Source organism: Mycetomoellerius zeteki, unplaced genomic scaffold (assembly GCF_001594055.1).
Source record: "Mycetomoellerius zeteki isolate Tzet28-1 unplaced genomic scaffold, Tzet1.0 scaffold135, whole genome shotgun sequence".
Lineage (NCBI taxonomy): Eukaryota > Metazoa > Arthropoda > Insecta > Hymenoptera > Formicidae > Mycetomoellerius > Mycetomoellerius zeteki.
The window spans coordinates 4,971,302-4,977,565 of NW_017256287.1; positions in this window are offsets into that span (position 1 = coordinate 4,971,302).

Below are 6,264 nucleotides of genomic sequence, written 5' to 3' on the forward strand. Positions count from 1 at the left end.
ACCCTTCGTTCGAGATGACGTTGAAGCTGCTCTCGTTCTTTATCTCCCTTTTTCTCTTCGTTTTTCTTGCTCTTTCTCTCTCACTCTCTCCGCGCTCGCCTTTCTCTTTCTCTTCCTGTATTCTCAGGTCCCTCTCCTACTCTTCTCGCCGCGGTGCCTGTGATCACCAGCCTGGCACGCGTCGAGAACTCCTCCTCGCCCCGGGCACCGGCGCTTCTCCTTTGACGTTCCGTACGATTCGAGAGCTCCCAGTTTTGCTGCTTCGAGGGTGCGTTTCGAAAACTACCCCGAGACAATATTCCGCGGCGATCGAGCGATTCATTGAGCGTATACGCGTCTCGATTCTGGCTCTCGTCGCAACTTATTGCGTCGGCTCGCTTGCTAGTTGGATGATGAGACTCGTTCTCGATGTGTATTCACTTTCGCTATCCTTTGATGAACCACTTACGTGTAAGTTTCCATTAGAAAGGTCTTCGTTATATTTATCGAGAGTGATGTGAAAATTTTCGAAGCGGCTTTGCTGAATCTTGTTAAATACACTTATCTTTGGAGGACAAATACTGTCGAGGTATATGGTGAGGTCACTATCACTATAGTCTTTGTTGCACCGGCTTTATTCTTTATGTCTTTGGCATTTTCTTCGGTGCTGAATGAGTACTCCAACATAGTTTGCCTTTGAATAATTCCTTTATCCAATTTGCACGTCGAATTCGTAGATCACGGTACCCTTCTCGGTAAAATCTATCCGAAGATCCGATAACATTCTGTCGTTCTTTCACCCTCTGGATATGTTAATCTTTTCTCTTCTTCCCTTTCTTTCGTTGGTAACGAGATTCAGGCAAATTGGTCGATCTTTCGATGTGTTGGGCAAAAGAAGAGAGAAGGGCTTGATGACTTACTCGATACTTCCGGTGTATGTGCGCTCGCGGCGAAGTGTCAAGCTCAAATAAAAGAAAAGTCGCCCTCCGGATTCTCCTACTCCTCCCACACACGGACCATCACGATCTCCCCCTTCCCCGTCTCTCGGCTACAGGTCCTCTTCTTCTTTCTCCTCAACCACCGCCTCTTCTTCCACCGTAGCTTCCTCTGCCTCTCTCCCTTGTAACCGCGCCTATCTCTTGCTTCGCTCGTGCAAACAGTCAAATAGCAAACTTCCCGCAATCGTCACGCTTGGTGCGACGGTGACGACAGAGCCAGGCGAGGCTTTGAGGATTGCGGAAGACGAAAACGTGGAAGGTCGGATAGGAAGGGGAGGAAAAGAAGAGAATTCGTTTCGTGAAGAATTCTAGGAGTAGAGGTGTTAATGCGTTTGATCGGATCGCTTTTGCGGGGTGAAAAGATTCATGTCGACAGAAGGGTAAGGTCAAAGAGAGTAGATTGTTTGTCGAAAAGCTACAGATGAGATAGAGTCAAATAGTAAGAAATTTTGAACGTCTGGGAGCACAATGGAATTGAATCGATTGTGGTGCTCGAGACAAACTGCCCGATCAAGGAACGCGAGAAGATCACGCACTGTTGTTATCCCCGTACTCTCTTCTTCTACGTTCGCTGACACCGACACCACGCTACTGTAGAGCCGGAGAGATAAACAGAATCTGGATGATTCCGCCTCTGTTCAAGACCGACGAGGAGCTGTCAGAGAGATCGCTCTGTCTATGATGAACTCGGTGCGCAGTGCGCGGCTATGGGGACCCTCCTCGCCCTCCTATAGGGAGAGAAAGGAGAGATAGGGAGCAGTATAGGCACGAAGGAACCAACTACCCCCCCACCATAGCCACCACCATCCGGACACGACCACCACCACTATCGGCCACCACCCCGAGATTCGGTGTGAGAGACGAAGAGGGACGAACAAAACCACCTAGACAAGGATGACGTGACAACGAGGAACTGTGATAGAAAGAGAAAAATAACATAGCGCGCGCGCGCGCGAGAAGAAGGAAGATGCAAAAATTTGTGGACCGTTCCTGAATTTCTCTTTTCCCTTTTTTTCCCCACTTTGGATCTGTTTTTCTCTCACTTTCGGTGTGTCTTCGTCTTATTTTCTTGACAGATAATCTGAAAATGCTTCCCCTTGAACCAACAGGTACGCTGTCATTCATAACTTAAATTTTTGGTTGAGATGATTATGATAGCGTGAAATATTCATTTTCTCTATTTGATCTTGTATATATTTTTATATCGCGATTATTATAGATATATGATCCTGGATTATTTACACTATTTTATTTTCCATTTTATTATTTGTGATTTTTTTATCATTATTTATTTTATATTATTTTACATCAGCAATTGGAAGAACGTTTTATACTTCCAAATCAATTAATTTGCAAAAAGAAAAATAGAAAGATAATAAATAAAAAATAGAAAGATAATAAATAAAAAATTTACTTTTACTCGAGTTGCTTGAGTAAAAATAAACTATGATTATTTCCTATCACAATTACATTAAATTTTGAATTATTTAATATATAACCAATTGGTTAGGCTATTGAATTTTGTTCGATTGATAAATAAAAGATAATATGCATTGAAATATTCTCTCCACATCTTTACGACTAATTGAAACGAATGCAATTTCTCGTGCATTTAAACGTCTTGAAGGGCACATCTCGCTTCATTATCGTGTGGGCAGACAGATCATCTTCATGTCTCGAGATGTCTCGGTGCATTTCCCTACTCTTGAAGGATCTTACCCTCTAGGCCGAAAGGAAGGAAAGCAGGCAGGAAGGAAGGAAGGTTGTCTGAGATCACGTGACAGGACAAGTAGGAGGAGCGAAATTCCCCTCCCTAGCATCACTTGGAGGAGTCAATCGGCATAATTGAGGCTTATCTTCCTCCCTTACACAAACAACCGTCCGCCTACTCTCATCCCCTCTCTTCTTTAGATCTTTCCTCGGATTCTGACTTATACGAGAAATGCAAAGGGTGTCATTGATATTATTATATTTTATCGACCATGATGTTTGCTAACAAGATGATATCACCTCTTCGTATTAATTATAAGATATTTAAAATTCATCATATTATTGCCTTTTGTGTGACAAGGAATGTGAATGTCGATATCAGATAGAACTAACAATTATATTGACTGCACGACGATCTTCATTTTTTTAAACAATATGATGCGCTTGTTGCTCCAAGCAAAATGGCTTTCAATCGTTAAATAACCAATGTAGAGCTTCATTCATACTTTTAAAATCTATCTATTACCTACATATGCACGCAGTTTCATAGAAGCATAAAAAGCGAAACAGATATAGATAAATTCCCTTGAATTGAAATATTTATGGCTATCTCATGTCTCCTCGCTGATACGTTTCTAAAGCCAATTAGCAGTGCATCCAATATAATATAACCTGCCGTACGAAGATCTCGGTTGATGCTGCGATTATGGGAGTTGTAACGAGGGAGCAGAGCTCCCTGTGTACTTTTCCCCTTGTTCCCGGGTTGCCTTCGATTTCTCGTCGACGCGATGTGGAAGTGCAGATTTCATTGACGTGGTCGCTGAGCTGGCAATTAGCCGCAACGACCCCGGCTCGTACACCGCGCTCGTAGTCACCCCACCGTGCCACGTGGTCGAAGATCAAACGACGTCCTGGCACAAAGCGCAGCCAGCTGGGTTCTCTCTCAATAATCGGTAGCGACGCCGGTCACATGGACTGCGATGAATCTGTGGTGGCTCGTTTGGTCACCCTCGTTCGCGACCTTTGACCTACGCTTAATTAGGATCCACATGCTGGCAAAAACAGGTGTGTAATTCGTTAGAGCAATCGGACACAATTAGCGAAACTGTTAGATCAGATAAATGAAAGGATAAACATCAATTTTTTATGACGAGGAGTAACTAAGAAGGTTAAATTAATTTCAAATTAGTTTAGATGTCATTTTTTATAACGCTAATGAAGATCGGAGTAATAATCGTAATAAGAAGAGTTTATCTTTATGCCATGTTATTCTACTTCATTAGTGCCTTATGAAAAATTTATTTAATTGGAACACCAATACGGACAATTTGATTTCATTAATTTTGTGATATTTAATCTTAACAGTTACTGCAGAGATATAAAAAGAGATGGAAATAAATTTGCCTAATTAGGTTTAGTCTTAACTCATTTCGATACGAGCAGCTTTTCGGTTGTCGCGGTTCGGTAAACGCGAATCAGTACAATATTGTTATCGCATGTTTCGAAATTAACGAGCAGCGGTGTCTGTACCTTATGGCGCTCACCGTTATCTCGCATGTCACGGAATTATAGGCAGATCGAGCGGCGATTTATCGACCATTTACCGCGGCGCATACGCTGCTGGACACATGGTTTCTTTTGCCTCGCGGATGAGCCACGTTCCATTCGTTTCGTAGAGGAACACTCATTGCCGGTCTCGATGTCTCGTCCCGATAACATCGTTCGTACTTCCAGAGGAACCACTGGAAACGCGCTTCTACTTGATCTCATCTCTTGCCTTCTCTTTCTTTCTCCCATCTCTCTCTTCTAGAGCGTGCATCCTCTGTCATCCTATCAAGGTGCATTACTTATCAAGCTATCGAGTGTCCCGACCATGATCCTGGCACGCGAGCGCTGATACTATCGGGCCGCTCGATCATCCTATCGCCGTGCAATGCGCCGTCGCTTGGCGACCTAATTGGCCGGCTTGGAAAAAAAGGTACGAAATCCTTCCATGAAGGGCGAAGTGTAAAAGAGAGAGAGAGAGAGAGAGAGAGAGAGAGAGACTAGAAAAAGAGAGAAGACGATGTCGTGCGCATTACCAACATCTGCAGTATGATTCTTACAAGATCCTCTTAAGATTCGATATTTTGGTCAAACAGGGATAGTTGGTTAATGAAATGTTCTCGTAAATATTCGCATACTCACATCCGTACATTATTACGACATCGCATTAGCGAGGGAGTGATTTACGCTACGGTGAAGGAGGGAGATTACTTTAGGGCTCGAGATTGCCGTATCATGGCCGTAATTTATTGCACGATTCAATGCTAATGACCGTTTTCTCAAACGGTGCGCAACGAAAGAGGTATCTTGCCGCGTCCACTCTCCTATTATGTACTTTTTCACTTGAGCTATCTTGGAAAAGAGCAAATGTCTCCCGCTGAAATTATAGCATTAAACAGCGGCATATAGAACAAATGTATGACCTCTCTGTTACGCCTATGAGTGTCTATTTATAGTGTTATTAATGTTAGTCATATGGTATTATAAAAAATTATTCAAATCATACGACGAAGAAAATTGAATCGTTGCACAAAATTTTTATTCCTATTCAGCTTTTCTATTTATAACATCTTTCTAAGATGATATGAACAAAAATTCTGTACATGTTTCGATTTTATGTCGTACGATTCAAATATATATATAATCTCTTATTCATATAATTTTACAATTTTAGAGAGACGATATGAATAACAGATGAATTGCTAATCTTTGGAAAACATATACTCGATATTTGAAAGACCGTGATTCATTTTTTAACTGCATGTTCTCGAGATTAGATAATCAAAAAGTTGCTTTACATATAAATATAATGTATAAAATAGCAATAAAAAGTAACAGTTTCCAAATTTTACATTTTTTTATATCTTTGCGATATAAAATACGAGTAATCTTCGAAAAATTATTTTAATCTTCGTAAACTAATATACAGGGTGTTTCCAAATTAAATGGCAAAACTTCGGGAGCGTGTAGAGGAGTAAAAAACTAAGAAAAAAAGTCCTATAGACATATGCTCGTTTTTGCTCCGTTTCAGAGAAATCGAAAAAAAATGTTTACATTTCTTGCCATATCTAGCACCGACATATTTGATTACATTTTCCACTTTCTGTTATGAATTTGTCAGTCGCTCTTTGAAAGCCTTTAACAGTAGATGAATTTTGTCTTTTGCAATATGCCGCGTACGTATTCTAATAGTGAATATGCTGATATGGTTTTTGTATACGGTTTCTGCAACGGTAATGCTTTAAAGGCGGTGCGAGAATATGCACGACGATTTCCAAACAGAAGAGTGCCAAACCGAAGAGTGTTTATGTTGACATTTAATAGATTGCGAGAGACTGGATCATTTTCAATTCGACAAGAAAACAACCGATTTCAAGCAGCGTTACGAAGAGATTTGCAGGCAGGGAATCGTATTTTACAACATTTTGACAATCATCCTGAGACCAGCGTTCGGAATGCGTCGGCTGTATTGGGAGTGTCACCACAAACAATTTGGCGAACTGTAAAAGGAGATAATCGCTATCCCTACCAC